The sequence below is a fragment of the Boleophthalmus pectinirostris genome, unplaced genomic scaffold, assembly GCF_026225935.1.
Source record: "Boleophthalmus pectinirostris isolate CB_2022bp ecotype Guang Dong unplaced genomic scaffold, ASM2622593v1 HiC_scaffold_14, whole genome shotgun sequence".
Lineage (NCBI taxonomy): Eukaryota > Metazoa > Chordata > Actinopteri > Gobiiformes > Gobiidae > Boleophthalmus > Boleophthalmus pectinirostris.
The window spans coordinates 5,626,731-5,648,191 of NW_026571047.1; the positions used below are offsets into that span (position 1 = coordinate 5,626,731).

At 40.4% G+C, this 21,461-nt stretch overlaps 1 protein-coding gene across 1 annotated transcript in view; it reads left to right on the forward strand.

Moving 5' to 3' along the window:
• The window catches only part of uts2r2 (urotensin-2 receptor 2), a 124,052-nt gene that overhangs the window by 94,197 nt on the left and 8,394 nt on the right, over positions 1-21,461 (forward strand). The gene's annotated exons all lie outside the window — the stretch shown is intronic.

Consider the following 21,461-nt stretch of genomic DNA (forward strand, 5'->3'; position numbering starts at 1 on the left):
AAAATACTAGATCTATACAGCAGCCCACAATATCAATACTGTATCATCACATTACACGATACAATATATTGATATTTTTACATTTTTTTTCACACCCCTACCCAGGACTGATCGCTAAAATACTCAAACATGCATGGATGACATCTAAAACCTCTTCAGGCATGCTTTTGACAAGGGAACATTATAACATGGTAGAAAAAAAATAGATCCAAAAAGTCATAATATTACCATGTGGCCTTCTACTGCTTCTGAAATACACCAAGACTATTCTAGAACTATTCAGGAAATGCCCACTTTTGTCCTGTTTATGTGATTTACTTTTTGTGATTTACACTTTTGCAGCCGAATACATATTTTTTGGCAAGAATTTGAAAAGACAACTGCTGACTGTACGTGGTTAGAATGTTTACTTTACAATGAAAATCTCCAAGGACAATCTGTCTCCGTAGATTTGTAATTCAGGAGCGGGAGAGATGTGACAGGGGCATGTACAGAAGTGAAGACTGGCTTTTGTCTCACCTGCCTGAGCCTGGCTGAGACCATGCATTAAACATGGCATACCTCCGCTCTATCAGTGACATATTTTGACTGGCTGATGGCGTGCTCAGGTCTCAGATGAGTGCTTGTTCATCATTCGGGTCTCATTATAACTCTTACGTGACAATCAGGAGAGCAGGGCGTCTTATTTCTCTTTCCTCCCTCTCTTCTTCTCGATTCTGCAGGAGATGGGCGAGGAAGTATGACATTAAACAGCTCTACTTTACATTTATTCAATTACAAGTGGTTTTATAGCTCAAAAATACCAAGAAAAACACATTCTGACTGTGACCTCTACTTGGTCTCGTTTTGTCTCCATGAAAAGAGATAGGTTTAATACCATACCAACTGTGAAACATTCCAAACAAGGCCATAACATCTCCATGAAGAAAAACATTTGACGGGCCATCCACCAGAAAAGTTCTACATTGCACCCTTAAGTTGATGCAAAAATACAAACTCCTCACTGAGTACGTTTACATGCACATCAGTATCCTGGTTATGACAGTATTCGAGATACTGTGTGTAAATGCAAACTGAGAAACTGATATATGATAACTGATACTCATATCCCTGCGTACATAATCAAATGTAGTATCTCAGTTTCTTGACACAATCTTACAAATGCAAGTGCAAAAATTTGAATTAATAAACCAGGAAAATTTAGCATTGGAAGCTCAGGAGGTTCCTAACCAGTGCTAAGGAGCTACACAACCTGGCCCAAAAAAAGTAGCCACCAAAAAAAGGTCACACATTCTAATATTTCATTGGACCACCACTTTTATTACGGCACGCATTCGCTGTGGCATTGTTTCGATAAGCTTCTGCAATGTCACAAGATTTATTTCCATCCAGTGTTGCATTCATTTTTCACAAAGATCTTGCATTGATGATGGTGGAGTCTGACCGCTGCGCAAAGCCTTCTCTTAAACTTAAAACCGCATGGCTCACTTTTGCCATGCAAAAACCGTAAGGGCTGAAGTGCTCTGTGTGCGCTGATGCGGTTCAGCTTCTGTCAGACTAAAGACACGACTCAGTGGAATATGGGTGTTCTCTCTGTGACAGAGGGATGTTGATGATGATGATGAGTCTGTTCTGTGCGTATATCGCGTTGGAGATGCTTCATGCTTAACTTTTCAGGGATCATACATGTGCAGCTTATATGAGTGCAGATCAAACGTGTGCAGGTTTAGTGCAGCTCTTTATTTCACTCATGTATCGTCGCTTTATTTATGTTGGTCACTTTATTTACTTTGACTACCTTTGTGATGAAAAGACTGAAAAGAGTTTGTCTTTTGGATGCATTCGCACTCAACTTTATGTTGCTGTAACTGTTGTTGTTGTTATTGCTTACTATTGGAATATACCAGCTACAGTATCCCGGTTTCTCATAACCAGGGTACTGCCTTATTCGGGATATTGAAACCGGGATACTGAAACCATATATATGCACCATGACGAAACCGGATACTCAAAAAACCTGATCATAACCAGGATACTGATGTGCATTTATACGCACTCACTGTGAGACTCATAAAGTTATTTTATTTGCTGTCTGCCTCCTGAACCCTCATGTTTGCTCCGTGGTTTTCTTCCCTTGCCTCCTCTCAGCTTTGGGACGTCACTTAATATGGCACATTTGATTGACAGCTGAAGAATGGAGAATTGAAGAGAGGAACCAAGGAGAAGGAGGCGAAGAAAGAGGAACATTGGAGGGTGAAGACAGGAGACTGGTGTGAAGAAGAGAAGAGGAATTGATTTGGAGAACGGAGGAGGAGGAGAATCGCCTCTGGCCCGTAGAGAAATCCCCAGTACAGATGAGCGGTGAGATGGTCCAGTGGAGGTGACCATCTGATAAGCGATGGACAGATATGTGAGCTGTCGAGGATTGGCAGGAGATGACGAGGTGCAGATGGAAGGGAAGAGGAGATATTGGAGATAGACATATGAGGGGGAGATGTTTTTCCACACATTGACATTCGATCTAGAGGAAGCCAGATAACCCCCACGGAGCAGTGGTCATCAAAATTTTCAAAATTCTGTAAAGGACATAATTGATCTGTTAAAATGTTGTTTCCTCATCACAAACAGACCTGGAGTTTTGTTTCACACAAATCCTGCAGATTTAGACTTTCTCTATCAGAAAACATTCTGTTCCACATTGTGATGTCATGTGGTGATACAGGAAATGCTCCACTCTGTTTTTTAACTCCATAAACCTTCACTGCAATAATTTGGATGATTTCTGCCCTAGATTTGCCAGTCTATACTGAATTAAATGTAAAAAGTAGCTGTTAACTTGAAAATTACCGCTTCATGACATCACAAGGTGGAGCAGAGCATTTTGAGGTTTGTAGATGTGTAGACAGACTAATAATTAAGGATTACTCAAATGGTGAATGAAGGTCTATTTTTGAGAATTTAACATTATAACATGACTCACAAGAGTCCATTTCATGTAATATAGAGGACGTTTAACTGATTAACAGATCTAAATGAAAATTGTTTTATGACAAAAAATAAACAACATGAAACTTTATAATTTAGTCGACCTTTACACTTTGAAAATCATGTTCAAAGTAAACAACAATCTCTTGTCAAAATCATTACAGAATATGCATCGTGACGCAAACAGTCTGCGTCGCCTTGAAACCCCTCTGCAGAGCTTCTGCGTCGACCAACATGCACTTCAACATTTTTTAACTATGCGCCGAAACGATGCAGACAATAAGAGCTGTGGTTGGTCCTCTACATCCGCTCTATATACATTTCTGGTACTCCGCTTTCCCACTTCATTTTGTATACAGTTTTTTTGTGCACAGTTTTAAATCCTAACCTCCTAGCATGGTGAATGTGATGTGATGGTGAATTACTTCATGGCGCATAGACCTCAACACAGATCCATAAATCAAAAAATGACAGCGACAAGGTGATGGTGTAAGTGGGCATCGAGTCGATGCAGAACTAGAATTTGGCCTTAACATGTCAGAGATGTGCTTTGGGAGCTTTAGAGCTATCTAGCCCTAATCTGGTGCGGAATATCTGTAGTTTAGTTTAGCTTTTATTTGAATGGATATATAATATATAATACACAGTCATTAAGCTCATAAAAACAAAGTCTCTTTTCTGAGCCACAAGGGGCAGTGCAGAGACCTGAGCACAGGACACATATGCCCCAACTTCTTGTTTCAAGTCAGGACCCAAGCGGCAGTGTTGTGGATGTACTCTACAGTATCTACAGTTACAATATCTAACCGTCTGGAGACAAATGAGAAATCTCTCCACGTCTGCTTTAGACATTATGTACATTGTTCATTCCAGCCACACTATTTCACTAAGTTTTTTAGCTGACCCCAGTTTTGGCCCTCTGCATATAGTTATTTCTGTGATGAAGAGGTCCTCTGAGCCGAGCCCCCCAGAGACTCATGATTCACCTGTGCTAATGCCTCCTGAGTGTGGGAGCGATCGATAGTGGCATCAGCCCCGAGCTCACACAGCCCAGTGCATGCAAACGTGTATCTATCTATATAAATAAATATATATGGAATAATGGAGGTGAGTCATGCACTTTAACGCCCCGTCAGCACCCGCGTAATCATCCTGCTGCGCCTGTGAAGTCATTATCAACGTGACTGAGACTGAGCTAAAGAGACTAGCAGCTTCACTTAAGAAACAATGGGACAGGGATGTGTCATTGTCGTTAAGTGGTCCCATATGGATTTCTACGGATATGGATAACTGTCAATACTAGGATCAAATTTGTGTTAAAAGTCTAATATTATGCAAAATTCAACTGTTGTGAGCTTTAATGTTAAAATGTTCCTGCTCAAAAACAGACGTGGATTTGTGTTTTGTTCCATTCATACATTTGAGTAATCCTTTATTATTCGTCTGTCTACATCTCCAAAGCTCAAAATGCTCAGTTCCACCTTGTTGATGTCATGAAGCGGTAGTTTTCAAGTTAACAGCTACCTCTTACATTTTGTTCGGTTGAGATTGGCAATTCCAAGGCTGAAATCATCCAAATGATTCTAGTGAAGGTGTATGGAGTTTAAAAACAGAGTGGAGCACTTCCTCACATGACATCACAAGGTGGAACAGAGTGTTTTCAGAACTCAGCTTAAATATTATGCAGGGCTTGTGTGTTAAACATGTGTGAATGAAACAAAACACAACTCCGGGTCTGTTTGTGATGAGGAAACAACATTATAACATAGATCAGAAAATAGTGTAATATTAAGGATTTGCGTGTAACATCACGTGATTTAATGTTTTGGTGGCCATACTGGAGGTCAAGACTGGGATTATTCAGTTTATTACAATATAATCATGGCTACAGCGCAAACAACATAAAACTGCCCAAAATCACCAGCTCGTTAGATCAGCCGTCATTAGAAAGATATAAAGCTAAAGTCATCCTCCTGGGTTGTGGAATAGATCCTGATCTAATTCCGATGGAGCGCTTTAATCAACGCTCGATCTGTGCCCAACCTTCAGTATCCAGATATTTGCAACTACTTAATTCATTCGACATCGTCCTACACCAACCAAGAACTGAAAAGCTACAAGGGGTTAGAAGCACATACCGTATTTTCCGGGCTGTAGGGCGCGCTCTTAAGCCTCCAACCCCATCAAAAAACAACCGCGCGCCCCACAATCCAGAGCGCCCTATACACGAATCCACTCGCACCACCCGCAGCGCACGCAAACACACACGGAGCAGACAGCGGCAACGCAGCGAAAAACACCCGCAGCCACACTCATCACTCCTAGACACAACTGAACAACTGAGTCACTGTGAACACGCTGACAGTCCGTTGGTCCCAGACGGCCCCCTCCCTACACACCACAACTGAACAAAGCCCAGAGTCACCATGAACGCCACAAACTAACAAAACCACTCACCGATCACACTGTTGTGTTTCCTTTATTGTCCGGTGTGGTTTATTTGTGAAAAAAGTTTGAAAATAGACCATTCAATGTCAGTGCGCCTTATAATCCAGAGCGCCTAATAGTGCAGAAAATACGGTAAATATTTTGTAGCGGGATGCGTGAGATCTTTGTTGATCACTAAGCCATCACATCTGTTCCTGATAGAGATGCGCGGATTGCGGTCACAACCGCGGTATCCGCGGTTAATCCGCGGGTCGGGCGGATGACGTGACGAAAAATTATATTTTAATTAAATTCGGGCGGGTGGCGGTTTAACTACTAAAAAAAAAAAAGTTATTGTTAGTATTGTTACCTACATCTGAAAAGACGAGTCTCATTGTTTATGCTTGTAGTATGAAGTGTACGTCATATCCTTAATTAGCCCATTTGACCTCGTTTTTATGTTCTGAAGGTTCAGGTTGTGTCGGGTTATTGATGCCTAAGGTTTACGAGGCACATATTATATGCAGTTTATTTTATTATTTCTAATTTATTTCAGCTGTTTGCCAACACGTAAGTGGCTATAGGGCCATATTTATTTAGTTAAGCTTTTTTTTTTGTTTCGATATCAGATATATTTTAAAACACGCAGACATTATAGCGTAGACTACCACTCGGGGTATTTAAAACTTAAAGAAAGACCGATGGAGTGAGGCTATGACTTTGAAATAACATCGGGCAATGGCAGAATGTTCAGAATGTAACAACATCCAACACGAAGGCAAGAAGGTTTAAAAACAGCCTAGTCGGAAAACATTGTCAGTTAATTAGCTGCGCAAGAAAACCAGGTAAGTTTGGGGTTGTTACGGACAATTAACTGTGTCGGCGGCAAGGTGGGGCATTTGAGGGCCGTGCCCCCCCTAGCGGCCACTGGTGCCCCACCCCCCAACAGGCCGTTATTTTTACTATTTTAAAATGATTTTGCTTGGCGCATTTCACACATCACAGTCTCTATTTATTTAGTGTAATGTGATTGGACAACTGTCCTGTCACTCACGTCACGTCACGTCAACCTGCTGCGTCAACTCGTAGCAGCTTCACGATTAGCGGCAGCTGCTACTTTAGCCTAAAGCTCCACACAGGAAAAGGCGAGAACAGAATCAAAGACCCGACCTGACAGACCCGCCGCCGGGACCCGGGACTGTCGCCGCTGGGACTCGGGGCAGTCGCCGCTGGGACTCTCGCTGCCGCCGCCGGGGCCAGGGCAGTCGCTCGCTTCGAAGCGGGTGTAAAAGTTTGACCTGAGCATAGCGCGCAGAGGCATAATTCTACCTGGTGTCCTGGTGCTGATATGGACTGACCGTAACTTTCAGATTTCAGTGGGAAGTGGGATTAAGACTAATTTTACAACCATCTTGTGCACTCGGCTCCCGGACCTCGCGTCACGGACCAGACTGGACCAGGATTTGGACCAGTTTCATCTCTTCATATTGGACAATAGACTTTTGGAAACAGAACCAGTGGGACAGTGGATAGAGGAAACATTCTGCTTCAGTCTCTGGAGAAGGTAAGAGGCTGGTTTTCATTAGTTTGCGGCAAATCTGAACTTGGAGCCTCACAGGTAAATAGTGTTATAGTGTTAATAGTTAATAGTGCGTAAATGAGCTGGTGGGTGCGATGGAGCTGCTCTGGTTGTTCTGTCGTGTGCTGTAGGAGCGGCATCTGTGTTCATGTCTCTTATTGTAGTTTTACTGACGTTGTTGGGTCTGGGTGTGAGCGGCGTGTTACGTTGTGTTGTTGCGCTTGGCTGTTCATTGTGCTCTGATCGATACTGTTCAGCCAATACTAACCAAAATGTCTGTTTCTGGTATTTGTTATAATACTACAGCCTATATATATAATACATATATTATTCATAATATATATTTATAATTTTGCCCTTGGTGCCCCTCCCAAAAATTATACCATCAGCCGCCACTGGTCCTGGTTTAGTCCTGGTTTAGTCCTGGTTTAGTCCTGGTTTAGTCCCGGTCCCTCAAGTCTCAGGTCTCTATAGGACAGGACTGGACGGCGACTCGCGTACCACGTTCACTACAGCCCTGGTGCTGTCCGATGCGTGGCTATTTCTAGTTCAGAGGTGTTTTTGATGAGGGACTGTTGTTTAATGTTTACAACCAGTGGCAGGACTTATTGTTTTTTAATAAACCTCAACCTTTTATTACTGTCTTGTGTGTGTATCGTCTACCACACAGCCTCAACAACTACTGCAGCTAATAATAATAATAATCTTAATATAATAATGATTATAATAACAACACATAATAAGCCTAATACTGTTAAAGAAAAACGTGTTTGATAGCATGTCTGCTGTGTATGACTCCACCGCGTTAAAATATTTCTCAAATGGCAGTGCCCCCCCTGCTGGTGACCCATGCCCCTCCAGTAGATGTGCTCTGACGCCGACTCTGACAATTAAGAATGCGAACATACACGCTGAGCGAATTTTGGAATGAATGAGCTATAGTTTGCATTTTTATCGAGCTCAAAAATTTTTGGTAGATATCATTTCATTTAGTGTAAATCCCTTCTTCTTTTGTGTGGAGCTGGTCCCTCACCAGAAATGAAATGTTGACTGACAGACGACTGTACTCAGTGGGCTCCATCCCTCTCTTTTTATGTCTGCTATCCGCCTCTGTCTGCGATCTTTATCAGCCAGGATCCGATAGAAAGATACTTTGGCCTCCTTCTTTAGCAGATTGACTTCGGCCAGAACGTCCAATAGCAACACAGGTCAAAACCATTGTTATTTAATTCAAATGTTATCACACACAAACACTACACGTTCGTCCAAATGGATAGTTTGACCTCCAATATGGCGGCATCAACACCAGGTCACGTGGTTTTGTGACATAGACGCAAAACCTCAACGGACCCTTTAAATTGTAGGTTGTTATGCCAGAACATGTTGGCAATGGACAATTTTTGCCATTTTTGTTTTGGAAATTAGTTTGTGTCATATTTTGCTTTGGCAGAGCCTGAAATAAAATGTACCCAGACCAATCTATGCTTCTGTGGAGGAGAGACATGAAATCATACCGTAAGACACATTCACCAGGCTGGAGTTTGAAGTTTTCCAAGATGTAAACATGCTATTTTGGAAGTTATCTGACACCCCTGTACTTTTAGCACCTAGCTCTAGACACAAACTATTGCATAATACAGCTGCTTCTCGAATGCGTCCTTATAAATAATGTAAATTCAAGTCACAGTACCTGATTTTTACTCCCTTAAAAACATGAAAAACAGAACTAGTTGTCAGTGTTTTCCTTATGCATTCCAAACATTCTAATTATTCACCCAGCTTAGTTTAAAGGAGCTTTTCACAACAGACCAGTTTTGACAATAAAATACTTTTTAAAGGTCCTATATTGCAAAATTGACTTTTTGGAGCTTTAATCCATATTATGAAGTTCTTGCCTTCACAAAAAACATACCCAAAGTTGCGTTTTGTTTCCTTCACACATGTTTGAGTAATCATTTATTATTAGTTGGCCTACATCTCCAAAGCTCAAAATGCTCTGTTCCACCTTGTGATGTCATGAAGTGGTAGCTTTCAAGTTAACATCTACCTCTTATATAGATAATAATAATAGATAATACTCCCTACAACTGTACAACAACTCACTCACTGCACCAGACTATAGAGGGACAGATAATACTCCCTACATTGGTACAACTCACCTTTATGTAACAGATAATACAACTGTACAACAACTCACCCTTATGGATCAGATAATACTCCCTACAACTGTACAACAATTCACCCTTATGGAACAGGTAATACTCCCTACAATTGTACAACAACTCATCCTAATGGAACAGATAATACTCCCTACAACTGTACAACTCACTATTATGTAACAGATAATACTCACTGCAACTGTACAACAACTCATCCTTATGGAACAGATAATACTCCCTACAACTGTACAACTCACTATTATGTAACAGATAATACTCCCTACAACTGTACAACAACTCATCCTTATGGAACAGATAATACTCCCTACAACTGCACAACAACTCACCTTTATGCAACAGATAATACTCCCTACAACTGCACAACAAATCATCCTTATGGAACAGATAATACTCCCTACAACTGTACAACTATTTACCTCATTCAGTGGAGATTTTACTTTTTGCGTAAAGGCACTCTGTATCTCCTCCCAGCCTGTGGGGCAGTGAGCACCAATAGGATCTATTCACGCTTATGTCACAAACCAAGAAGACGTTTGGAAACATGTGATGACAACTTCCGGTGTAGTTCCTGACACTGGTCTCGCCTAACATGGACCTGTTAAAACCGACTGTGATCAAACCCACTGAAGTAAATGTGATCAGTGGTAAAATGAAGACTGCATACATATGTGCTGTTTGGAATCATCTGGGATTCGCCGCCTCCATCTCTTCTAATCGCATGCACCCAGTGCACTTGGAGTTGTGAGTCAGATGATGAAAACTGAGGTGTGGTTGGAATTATTGATTAGCAGAAAATAATGGAACACTACAATGACATTTAGATGAAGAAAACTGGGCCTGGGAATTTGTATCGCATTTTAAGCACTATTAGGTGCTCTGGATTATAAGGCGCACTGTCATAGAATGGTCTATTTCTAACTTTTTTCACAAATAAACCGCATCGGACATTAAAGGAAACACAACAGTTGGATGGGTCAGTGGGACTTTGTTTGTGGCGTTCACGGTGACTCTGGGCTTTGTTCAGTTGTGGCGTGTAGGGAGGGTGCTGTCTGGGACCAACGGATTGTCGGCGTGTTCGCAGTGACTCAGTTCAGTTGTGTCTAGAAGTGGCACATTGTACTCGCTTTTTCGGTTCGTTCCTCTGTTCCGTTCCTCGTCAATGTGGAGTGATGAGTGTGGCTGTGGGTGTTTTTCGCTGTGCGGTCGCTGTCTGCTCCGTGTGTGTTTTGCGTGCGCTGCGGGTGATGCGGCTTTGTAGTTTACTGTAGTTGTTACACCCGAGTGGATTCGTGTATAGGGCGCTCTGGATTGTGGGGCGCGCGGTCGTTTTTTGATGGGGTTGGAGGCTTAAGAGCGCATCCTATAACCTAGAAAATCGTTTCTTTCCAAACGTCTTCCTGGTTTGTGACATAAGTGTGAATAGAGCCTATTCCAGGACTTAAATGATCCAAATGATTCTAGATTCTAGTGAAGGTGTATGTATTATCACATGATGTCTCAAGATATCACAAGAGTGTTTTCTGTTTTCAGAGCTAAACATTATAATATAGATGACAGAATGGAGCAATCAGATTCTGATAATACACAGTGGACCTCAAGAGCTGCTCATACAATACAGGCCTATCTATACTGGGGCTACAACATTTTGCTCAGATACATGGGAAAAATACTAGACTTTTAAATTATTTTGGCAAAAATTTGGACATGACATTTTTCAAAGGAGTTTTCTCTCCGGAGGATAACTGCAGACTGCCTCTTGGTGTTTCAACTCGATGTAACTAATCTCTTCCATTTAGTCTAAACATGAAATTGAGTGTGACGGTTTTATAATTAATTTAATTAGACATGAGGAAAGCAACAAATGTTAACACTAATTAATTTGACCCAAGAGGCTAAGTAGAAAAGTTTCATTTTGACATTAAAATTTTTGGAAATATGTTTCTGTCATAAACCTAACCAACAGCATATGCTTCTTTTATTTGCATCTGTAAAAAAAATAAATAAATAAATAAATAATAGCTGTGTCTGAAATGTTACACTATTGCATTATTCAGTTTAGGTTCGTGCACCATTTGTTCTTTTGAATTTCATTTAAGAACGACAAACAATAAAATGGGAAACAGTTTATTATTTCATTTTTCTGTTTGTGTCAAAAAAAACAACAACAGAAAAAAACAGATTCCTATTTCCAATATTTAATTTAAAGTTTATTTCAAGTAACACCAATCTCAGTCTTTATGCCTATTTTAATGTTGATATTTTATTCTCTCTGGTTTATTTGCCCTGGAAGTTCTGCTGCTTAATGCGCCGTGTGTCAACTGAACAAAGGAGAGTTTATTGCTGCTTCTTGTTTCTTGTCATGGATTTCAAAAATGACTTTCTGAAACGCGAAAGTAAACACATCACTATAAAAGAAGACGACATGTTTGTCCACAAAATTGCAAAGGCAAGTCTTTCTAGAAGCAGAACTTCCAGGGCATATAAACCAAAGAATGGAATATCAAAACTGAATGATGTCTGTTGGAGTTCTCTGAAATAAACTTTAAATTAAATATTGGAAATAAAGGTTGACTTTTTTTTTCTTCTTTTTTTTTTACACTAAAACAGAAAAATTAAATACTAAACTGTTTTCTCATTTGATTGTTTTTCATTCTTAACTGAACTCAAAAGAACGAATGGTATACGGGCCAGTTTAGAGCTGGGCAGTTTGATTCATTCATGTTTTCATTATTGTCTGTGTGGAAAAAAGCAAAAAAGTGAAATTGTGGATTGTGAAAAGTTAGGCCTTAAAAGAGATGTTTTATCAAATTGAATTAAACGTTGCATAAAGGAATTAGAAAAGAATATGGAAAAACTAAGCAAAAAAAACAAAACAAAAACAGTTTGCAAAATAGTTTGATTTAATAAGAATGAAAATGTAATGTCCTTCACCGTTTGAAACACTAGCAGTCTGATAACTTCAATTCAAATCTATTCAAATTGTAATTGCCTATCTTTTTTGTTTGTTTTACAGTCATATTGTCCAGCCCTGCTTCAGTTTTTAGCATTGTCACTGTGTAGGCTTGCCTCTCTGCAGATCTGACTTGTACCTTGGCCTATTGGCATTTCCCCCCGATGTACAGATATATTGTAAAAACAGCTCTTTTGTTTCATAATCAGGAAGTGTATTGTTAGCATGCTAGTTGTTGTTAATATTGTTTGTAGTGCATGATAAACTTGTGGTGAATAATTAGGATGCTCAAGATAAGTGAGGAAGAACTTTGGACCACCGCAAACGGTTTCAAACAAACTACTTCTGTTTTTCACATATTTGTTTTTTTCACAGTGCCAAAAAATAGAAAGTTTCCTGCTGATGTTATTGTTACCTTTTTCACTCAGTGCCAATCTTGTTGCTGCAAAGTGATTTTTTACAAAAGGCAGACTATTCTCTCTTTTTTGACTAATAATACGCTGGCATGTGCCAAGTCGAAGATAATGTGGAAGAGGAGTCTTTACGCAACATTAAAGGTGCTCTTTGTGACTTTTGTGCTGGGAGGAAGATGTTATTGCTGTGCCTAAAATGTTCCACAGTGTGGCATTAAACTGATCTAGCCTGCATATCACGCATGAGTGTTTTTGCACTGTTAAATAAAATAGTTGGTTTGATAATGCCATTCTGTGGAACATTCCAGGCAAAGACAAGACAAGCAGGTGATTTACCCTTCACTTGAAAAGTTGCTCTGTAAAGTTATGACAAAGTTATTATGACAAATTGACAGGGGTGGGTAGTACTCAGTTACACTGTACTTAAGTCACTGTACTTTTTATAGTTCTTTTCTAGCAGCATACGTGTACTATTACTTGAGTAATATTTTACGTATTTACTTGAGTAAAAGTTGTGGTTCCTCTTCTCACTGTGAGTAAGTTTGAAATCTGAAATGATTTGAACTTGGGGTGGGACATTAACGCATAAATTACGATTAATTAAGTACAAAGAATATAATGCATTAAAAATGTTAACGTATTTTATTGCAGTTTGCCAAACAACGCGGAACATTTGTCAGTGCACCATGTTGTGGTACGACAATTATACTGACACACAGTTCTGACTACAACAACAATGGTGCAGGAAAGAGCTCTGGGTCTGCTGGACGGTACATTTCTATAAAAAAATAAATAAATAAACGACCCGATGGAAGTATTGACAAAGGCATTGTTTATTGCAAACTGTGCAGAGAAGAGTTTGCATATCACAGAAGCACCTCAACCCTATGAGACCATTTAAAAGCAAAACAACAGAAACACAGAAACTGCTGGAGCTGTTGGTGGGAGCTGTTCTGGTCCGAGTACAAACAAGAGGTTCACAATGACAAGAGTTCTTTTACATAAAATAAATGTTGCTTTTGGGGCAAAAATATTGTTATGTAATTAATTGAGATTAATTAATTACAAAGCCTGCAGTTAATTAGATTACAGTGGTCCCTCGTTTATCGCGGGGCTTATGTTCTATAAATAACCTGCAACAGGCGAAGTAGTCAGCTTTATATTTTACAATGATTATATCTGTTTCAAGGCTGTAAAACCTCTCACCACACACTTTATACACTTTTCTCAAACAGGACAGTTACAACCCCTTTGGCATCCTTTGCCGGACTCTGCAGGATTCTGCTACAGCCACGTAACCTCTCCCTTCCTTCAGCATGTCCAGAAGCCCAACTTTTTGTGCTTTGGTTATCCTCTTCCTCTTCTTTTTGTGTGCAATCGCAGGAGTCTTTGTCGGTACAGAACGTTTCGTCAACATTGTGGGTTTTGTCGGGGATAAAACTTGCAAACATACAGCACTTCAGAATCAGACTGCTAGAGATCCAACATTTGTGTAAACTTGTCAAACTGAACACATTCTGTACTGTACAGGAGACACGGAGATTGATTGACAATGGTCTAGAGTCCCTTATCCAATCAGGATGCAGGGGGAGGAACACAATGTGCCTTCATACGATTTTTAAAAATCTGTGAAACAGAGAGGGTGTGAAAGGTGAACCGCGTTATAGTGAGAGACGACTGTTATTTTTTTGGCACGTCCCACCCCTAATTTGAACATTTGTGTTTCTTGCAGCGCTCCTTCACATATGATTTAGTTCATCTCATTTTTGTGTCCATTGTATCAGATTTTGTGCATTATTTCATGTTTTGTCCTTCCAGTTACATTCACTTCAAATCATAAATCAGTTTTTCTGCAAGATGCACTATGTAAATTTTTTAATGTGGGGTTCGTTACCAGCTTGTCTCCATGGAAACGTTACTCTTTTACCTGAAATGTCGCACTCTTTGTCATTAATCTTTGCGATCTTGCGTTCATTCAATTACAGGTGTTTTTATTGCTTTAAAACTTGTGGGAAAAAAAACAACTGTATTGTAAGCAGGGGTCAGCTCTCCACAGAATGGAAATAGACTGTGGATTGACAAAGCATTAACTTTTCCATGGAGACAAGCAGGTGACGGACCCTCGACCAGAAAAGTTACAAATTGCACTTTTAAGTTACTCCTACGTAGTAGTTTTCCAATTTTTTATCCAGTTTTTCACTTTTTGTTTTTTCTTGGACCACTACTTTATGCTTCAGTATTATTTTAGTTTACTGTGCTTCTTTGTATTCATTCTCTTGTATTTCATTTTCACATAGCTCTGGTCTCCATGAGTAAATCCACACAAACACACACAATACAGCGCAATAATTCCATCTTTTATTCCATATGCACAACATGAGGTAAACCTGGAACGTTCCCGGACAGATAGAAAATGGGATGTTTACAGGAAATACAAACATGAATACAAAATCATTTCCTCACTCTCCACGACATAAAGTACATTCGACTCTTAAATACTGCCCGCCTCCCTGTACCTAATAAAGTGGCCAGTGAACAAGTAAACACAGTGGACACGACTGGTACTTTCAGACAAGAACGTGCTGGTTTTCACACACATGAGGAAGTCACCCATTTTAAATCTGATCTTTTGTGTTGTGACATCCATTTTCTCACATTATTATATAAAATCCGATCTGTCCCAGCTCATAAAGACACTTATGGTAACACAACAAACATAAATATATATTAAGCAACACTGGTATCACATTATTATCTCAAAATGTATTAAAAAAATAAACAAATATGAATTTCGAGAAGTTAAAATAAAATGTTTCTATACTAAAAATGAATGGTATATGACAGGTGCACTTCATAACTATGCTTTTGCTGCTACCTGCTTGTCTCCATGGTTCTACTGCATGAATGTTCCATAGTATACCATATTTTTCGGACTATAATTCACACTTTTTTTCATTGTTTGGGTGATTTTGCCACTTGTACTCAGGTGTGACTTATATATTAAAATGTTCACACTGACAGCCGCTAGAGGGCGATCTAGACGTGTGTGTCAGTATCTGCTGCTCCTAATACTCCTGTACCAGTGTCTCTTCATTCTACTGCGCATGTCTCCTGCAGAAAAGGCCTTTGTACTGCTGCAAGTACCGTATTTTCCGGGCTATTAGTCGCTCTGGATTATAAGATGCACTGTCATTAAATGGTCTATTTTCGAACTTTTTTGACAAATAAACCGCACTGGACTTTAAACGAAACACAACAGTGTGATGGGTCAGTGGTTTTGTTTGTTTGTCGTGTTCACAGTGACTCTGGGCTTTGTTCAGTTGTGGCGTGTAGGGAGGGTGCTGTCTGGGACCAACGGATTGTTGGTGTTCTCGCAGTGACTCAGTTGTTCAGTTGTGTCTAGAAGTGGCACATTGCACTCTCTTTTTCGGTTCGTTCCTCTGTTCCGTTCCTGTGGTGCGGCTTTGTAGTTTACTGAAGTCGTGCTGGGACACCCGAGTGGATTCGTGTATGGGGTGCTCTGGATTGTGGGGCGCGCGTCGTTTTTTAATGCGGTTAGAGGCTTAAGAGTGTGCCTAATAGCCCGCAAAATATGGTAGTGAAGTATGCAGCCGAAAATGATAATCAAGCAGCAGAAAGAAAGATTGGAGTGAGCGAGAAGTGAGAAACTTGTGAGAGACTGGCAGAAAGCGGGGATAAATAACTCAGCTTCATGACAATCAGGAGGATGCACCATGCAACTTTCCTGATTCAGTGGATGGATGGACAAAGCCTGGACTTCCGTGACAACCAAAACCATCCTGTCGGAATTCAGAAAGGCCAGAATAATTCTAACTGGAACTGATGCTGAATCTGATGACAGCTACACAGAAGAGGAAGCGGCGCTCTGTTTACCTCCGGAGGTCGTGGAGTTGCTCAGAAGTGACACAGAGGATGAAGAATTGAATGGATTTAGTGATTTGGAGTGAGATGGAGAGTTTGGTAAACTTGTTCTGTTCTGTTGTTTATGTTATAGTTTATCTGAAGAACTGTTCATATGTGACGTTAACAGTCTGTTGTTCTCTCTTCTATTGTTTTTAATAGAACTTGACTTTCAACAGGAAATGTGAGTTCCTGGTCTCTGATTTTATAAAATAAATTTCTCCCAAAAAGTGTGACTTGTAGTCCGGTGCAACTTATGTTTTTTTCTGCGACTTATACTCCAGAGAGACATATAGTCCGAAAAATATGGTAGATTTAACCTTCTCCATGGATACAAACAAGCTGCTCCACCAGACCAAGTTACCTGTTAGATCTTTGGAGAGGCAAGCTTAAATACTTAAATTCCATACTGTTGAACATTTCAGACAAAGCAATAATAGTAAAAGGTTTTGCAGTGCACCTTTTAACTTTTAATTCATACAAAAATGGTTAAATACTGTGATAGCTGGACAGGGCTGGGTACCGAAACTCGATTCCAAGCAGCAACTGACCAACAAGTTTCGGTAAGTACTGGTACCGAAAAACTAACATTTGTTCAGTGTCAACTTTCGGGTCCTTGGCTTTAAATGCGAGCGTCAATGAGCCAATAAATACACCTCACTGATTTATTTAACAGCAGCGCAGATGCTCACGCATCACGATGCACTCTGAACAAACGTATGGCCCAACAACGTTTAACATAGGCCTATATGTGTCCAAACAAAGCAATGTGTTATTTTACTGGTAAAACAGAGCAGCTGAAGAAACAGAGTGAAACTTATATCCACTCCTAAACACATCATGTCTCCAGTGTGAGTTTTGTGTGTCTCAAAGTCAAAGTGTGTAATAATAAATCCACAGCCAGTCACGTAAAGTTGAAGCCAAATAAATAACATTAGCAAAACTCTGTCAACATCCTCCTCAGTCCTGGTAAAAGCATGATTCCTAAAGAACTGAGGTGTAGTAAATATATCCAGTGTGGAGCACGTGTGTGTAAAGATGCATCCAAACAAATCTGTGTAAAGTTCTCCATAATCCTCCGCTCAAGTAACCACGTCATAAAAGAGTAATGATATTTATCAAAACAATGAGTGCATGCTCCGTGCGCCGCATTTGCTATAACGTGCGTTGTACGAAGAAAACAAAAGTGAAACTTAAGCACGTGTGTGTCCATGTGAGGATCTGCTCTGCGCTCTGGTTCATTTGCATACGTGTTTGTTTTAACTAAACATATAATAGTCTACTCTGTTTTAAAATATGAATTAACATAGTTATAATTTAATTCAAGGATTGAAAAATATTTTATTAATAATATTGGTCATTAATTTGCATTTTAAAAAAATACAGGCACCGAAAAAGGAGCCAGTATTGAAAAGCAGGTATCGTTGAAGTGCTGGTATTGAAAAAAATCAAACGGTACCCAGCCCTATCCCTCTACTACTGCAGACCCTGTGTTGAAAGACAAGATGAAACAACAGTGAGATTACACTGACGTCAACTGGACGTGTGAATTTCCACAATTCACATTTGAATTACGTTTCTTCACTCTGAAATATAGGGGGCGCTACAGAGAAAATCAGGAAAAATTTAGAAAAAGCATCACAAGAAATTGGTACTGCATTTTCATCATTACAGTTTTTCTTAAAGGCTCTGTACCTGATTTTCCCCCATGTCTTGCCCCAGTACAGACTGACTGTACAAGCAGCTCTTGAGGTCAAAATAATAAGAAGATATCTGTATGCTGTCTCCATCTAATTAAATAGTGTTTTATTGTATGATAATTAAGTAGTGATTAGCATGCTAGTTGTTAGCTGTATCATGACGTAAACTCCGCTCTGGTCTCTGAAAGTTGTGAGATGCATTCATAAACTCATTGTGGTGAATAATTCAGATGCTCAGAATTAGGGATGGGCATGATTAGTCGATTAATCGATAATTGATCATTAAGAATTTCATCGATTACGTTAATTTTAATTGACAAACTGAATGTAGGTAGCTGTGCGTAGCGTGACCAAACGGGGGTCTGTACATGTGTCTCTCTGCATCAGAAGGAGCGAGACACAAACAGTCAGTCAGCCTGCAACGTACTGAAGTGCAAATGTGTATTTAACGATGACTTGTACAAGAAATTCCGCGCTTTCCGTTGCGTTCAGGACAAGTGTGAGTCCATGTGCACAGTGTACAAAGCAGCACATATGTTTCGGTGTCCAGTGGGAAAAAGTTTTGCCAGGTGAGAGTCGCGCAATGTCGATGACGAGGCCCCACCTCCCTCCCCCCGTACGGTGTCCTGGTTTTGACAAACGCAAATCTGGTCACACTAACCTGTATTCCACTGAGTCATGTCTTTTAATCCGACAGAAATTGAACCGCCTCAGCGACACAAGAGCTGTAGTTTTATCTTCGCTTAGTTTATGCAAATTAGTGATGCGGTTTTAAGTTTAGTTTCTGTGAGAGTTGCGCAAAACTGAATTAAACACATTATAATGTCAGACGGATTGATGTGGCTCTAGAGTGGTTACGGTTTATATGTCGTAAAGTTGAATTTATTTATACAGATTAGTAGTGCAGATAGTAATAATAATAATGATCATTTTAATATAAAAACATTAATGATTAATCGATAATCGATCGTTAAATCTTCCGACGATCGATTAAGAAAATTTCATCAAATGCCCATCCCTACTCAGAATGCATAAAGTGAAGAAGAACTTTGTATCACTGCAAACTGTTTACAATGAACTAATTCTGTTTTTTAAGGGTTACAATCAGGTACAGAGCCTTTAATTACATCGTCCATTGTAGCCAGGTCATACATTACCACTATTACACATCAAAATAAAATACTGTAGATAGGATACAGTCTAATAAAATAATTTAAAATAATATACCAAACAGAAATGTGCTGGTCTTCTCATTCACTCCCTGTTCTAATGCCGTCTTTGGCTCACTCACATCGAACTGCTCGATTCCTAGCAGTAATGCAGTACCCAAATACTTTATGTACCCAATTCGAAGTACCCAAACATGCTACTTCTTCGTCTTGGTTTCTGCCTTCTCTGTGGATAATTCAAAGGGGCTGTAACCAAAATGTGTCTTGCCCCAGTACAGACATATTGTAAAAGCAGCTCTTTGGGTCAAAATGAAACTGCTTTGTGTTGTCTGCATTGAATTATAAAGCTGTTAGCATGCTAGTTGTTCTTAGCGTTACCATGACAGCAAAACTTAGCTTTGAAATGAAGTATTTCCGTTTTTAATGTTTTTTAAGACAGTAAAAAGCAGGTACAGCCCCTTTGACTTCAACAACACCAACAGAGCGTGGCATTTTCCCATTAAAATATCAATAATATATTTCAAGTTATAAAAGTGAAATAAAAAATAACAAAGTGACAACATAAATAGAGCAGGCAAAAGTAAATATTTAGCTTTTTAAACAAGGACGCCTTCAGACCTTTTCATCTTAAAGTGGAACTAAACACTAAATCTACTTTTTTGTTAATAAACTGTTTATATGGCGTATGAATTTTGGGGCAAGTTGTGTCAGTTTTAGTGCAAACTCTGTCAATCTGCAGCTTTGTGTTCAAAATAAGGCTGTGCTACTAAGGTAAAGTACTACGTGACACTACATAAAACTGTCCAGATTACAGTCAAGTGTTTCTGATGACAAATACCTGGCTGCAGGGGCGGGGTTTGAAGTGTGGTTACTTCACACACTGCTCCTTATACCTCTGGACCATAGACTGTTAATTGACTAAAACGCCACATTCCAAACAGGAAGTGGGCATGGACAGACGTCTGCTCCATCGACTCTTGGTCTATTCACTTTATATTAAAACTTTCGCCTCTCTGTTCATGTTAATCAATGATCCTGGTGTTTTTATTTCACTATTTTGTCTGTAAATCAGGATATGATTTGTGTACAAAATAGTTTTTTTTTTTTTTTTGTTTTTTTTTTTATTTAGGTCTGATTGACAGTGTTCATGGAAGGGGCATTACATTCAACAGCCTCACTATTGATTGGCTCTCTGGTTGCCATGACACTTATGGTCAGAATTCCAAATATAACCCGCCAACCTCAATGAGCTTAATTTGGCTGAAACTTAAAGTTAAAAACTCCCCCCTTTAGTCCTCCAGACCCCGCCCCTCCTCCTCTCACGTCACTCTCCCCGTTAGTCCTCCAGACCCCGCCTCTCCTCATCCTCATCGCTCACTTTCCCCTTTATTCCTCCAGACCCCACCCTCCTTCTCCCCCCTCACTCTCCCCTTTAGTCCTCTAGACCCCACCCCTCCTCCTCATCCCTCACTGTCCCCTTTAGTCCTCCAGACCCCACCCTCCTCCTCATCCCTCACTTTCCCCTTTAGTCCTCCAGACCCCACCTCCTCCTCATCCCTCACTCTCCCCTTTAGTCCTCCAGACCCCGCCTCTCCTCCTCATCCCTCACTTTCCCGTTAGTCCTCCAGACCCCACCCCTCCTCCTCATCCCTCACTCTCCCCTTTAGTCCTCCAGACCCCGCCTCTCCTCCTCATCCCTCACTCTCCCCTTTAGTCCTCCAGACCCCGCCTCTCCTCCTCATCCCTCACTTTCCCGTTAGTCCTCCAGACCACGCCTCTCCTCATCCTCATCGCTCACTTTCCCCTTTATTCCTCCAGACCCCACCCTCCTTCTCCCCCCTCACTCTCCCCTTTAGTCCTGTAGACCTCACCCCTCCTCCTCATCCCTCACTCTCCCCTTTAGTCCTCCAGACCCTGCCCCTCCTTCTGATCCTTCACTCTCCCCTTTATTCCTCCAGACCCTGCCCCTCCTTCTGATCCTTCACTCACCCCTTTATTCCTCCAGACCCCACCCCTCCTCCTCATCCCTCACTCTCCCCTTTAGTCCTCTAGACCCTGTCCCTCCTCCTCATCCACCACCTTCCCCTTTAGTCCTTCAGATCCTGCACAGTTGAGCAGCTCTATTTGAACTTTAGTT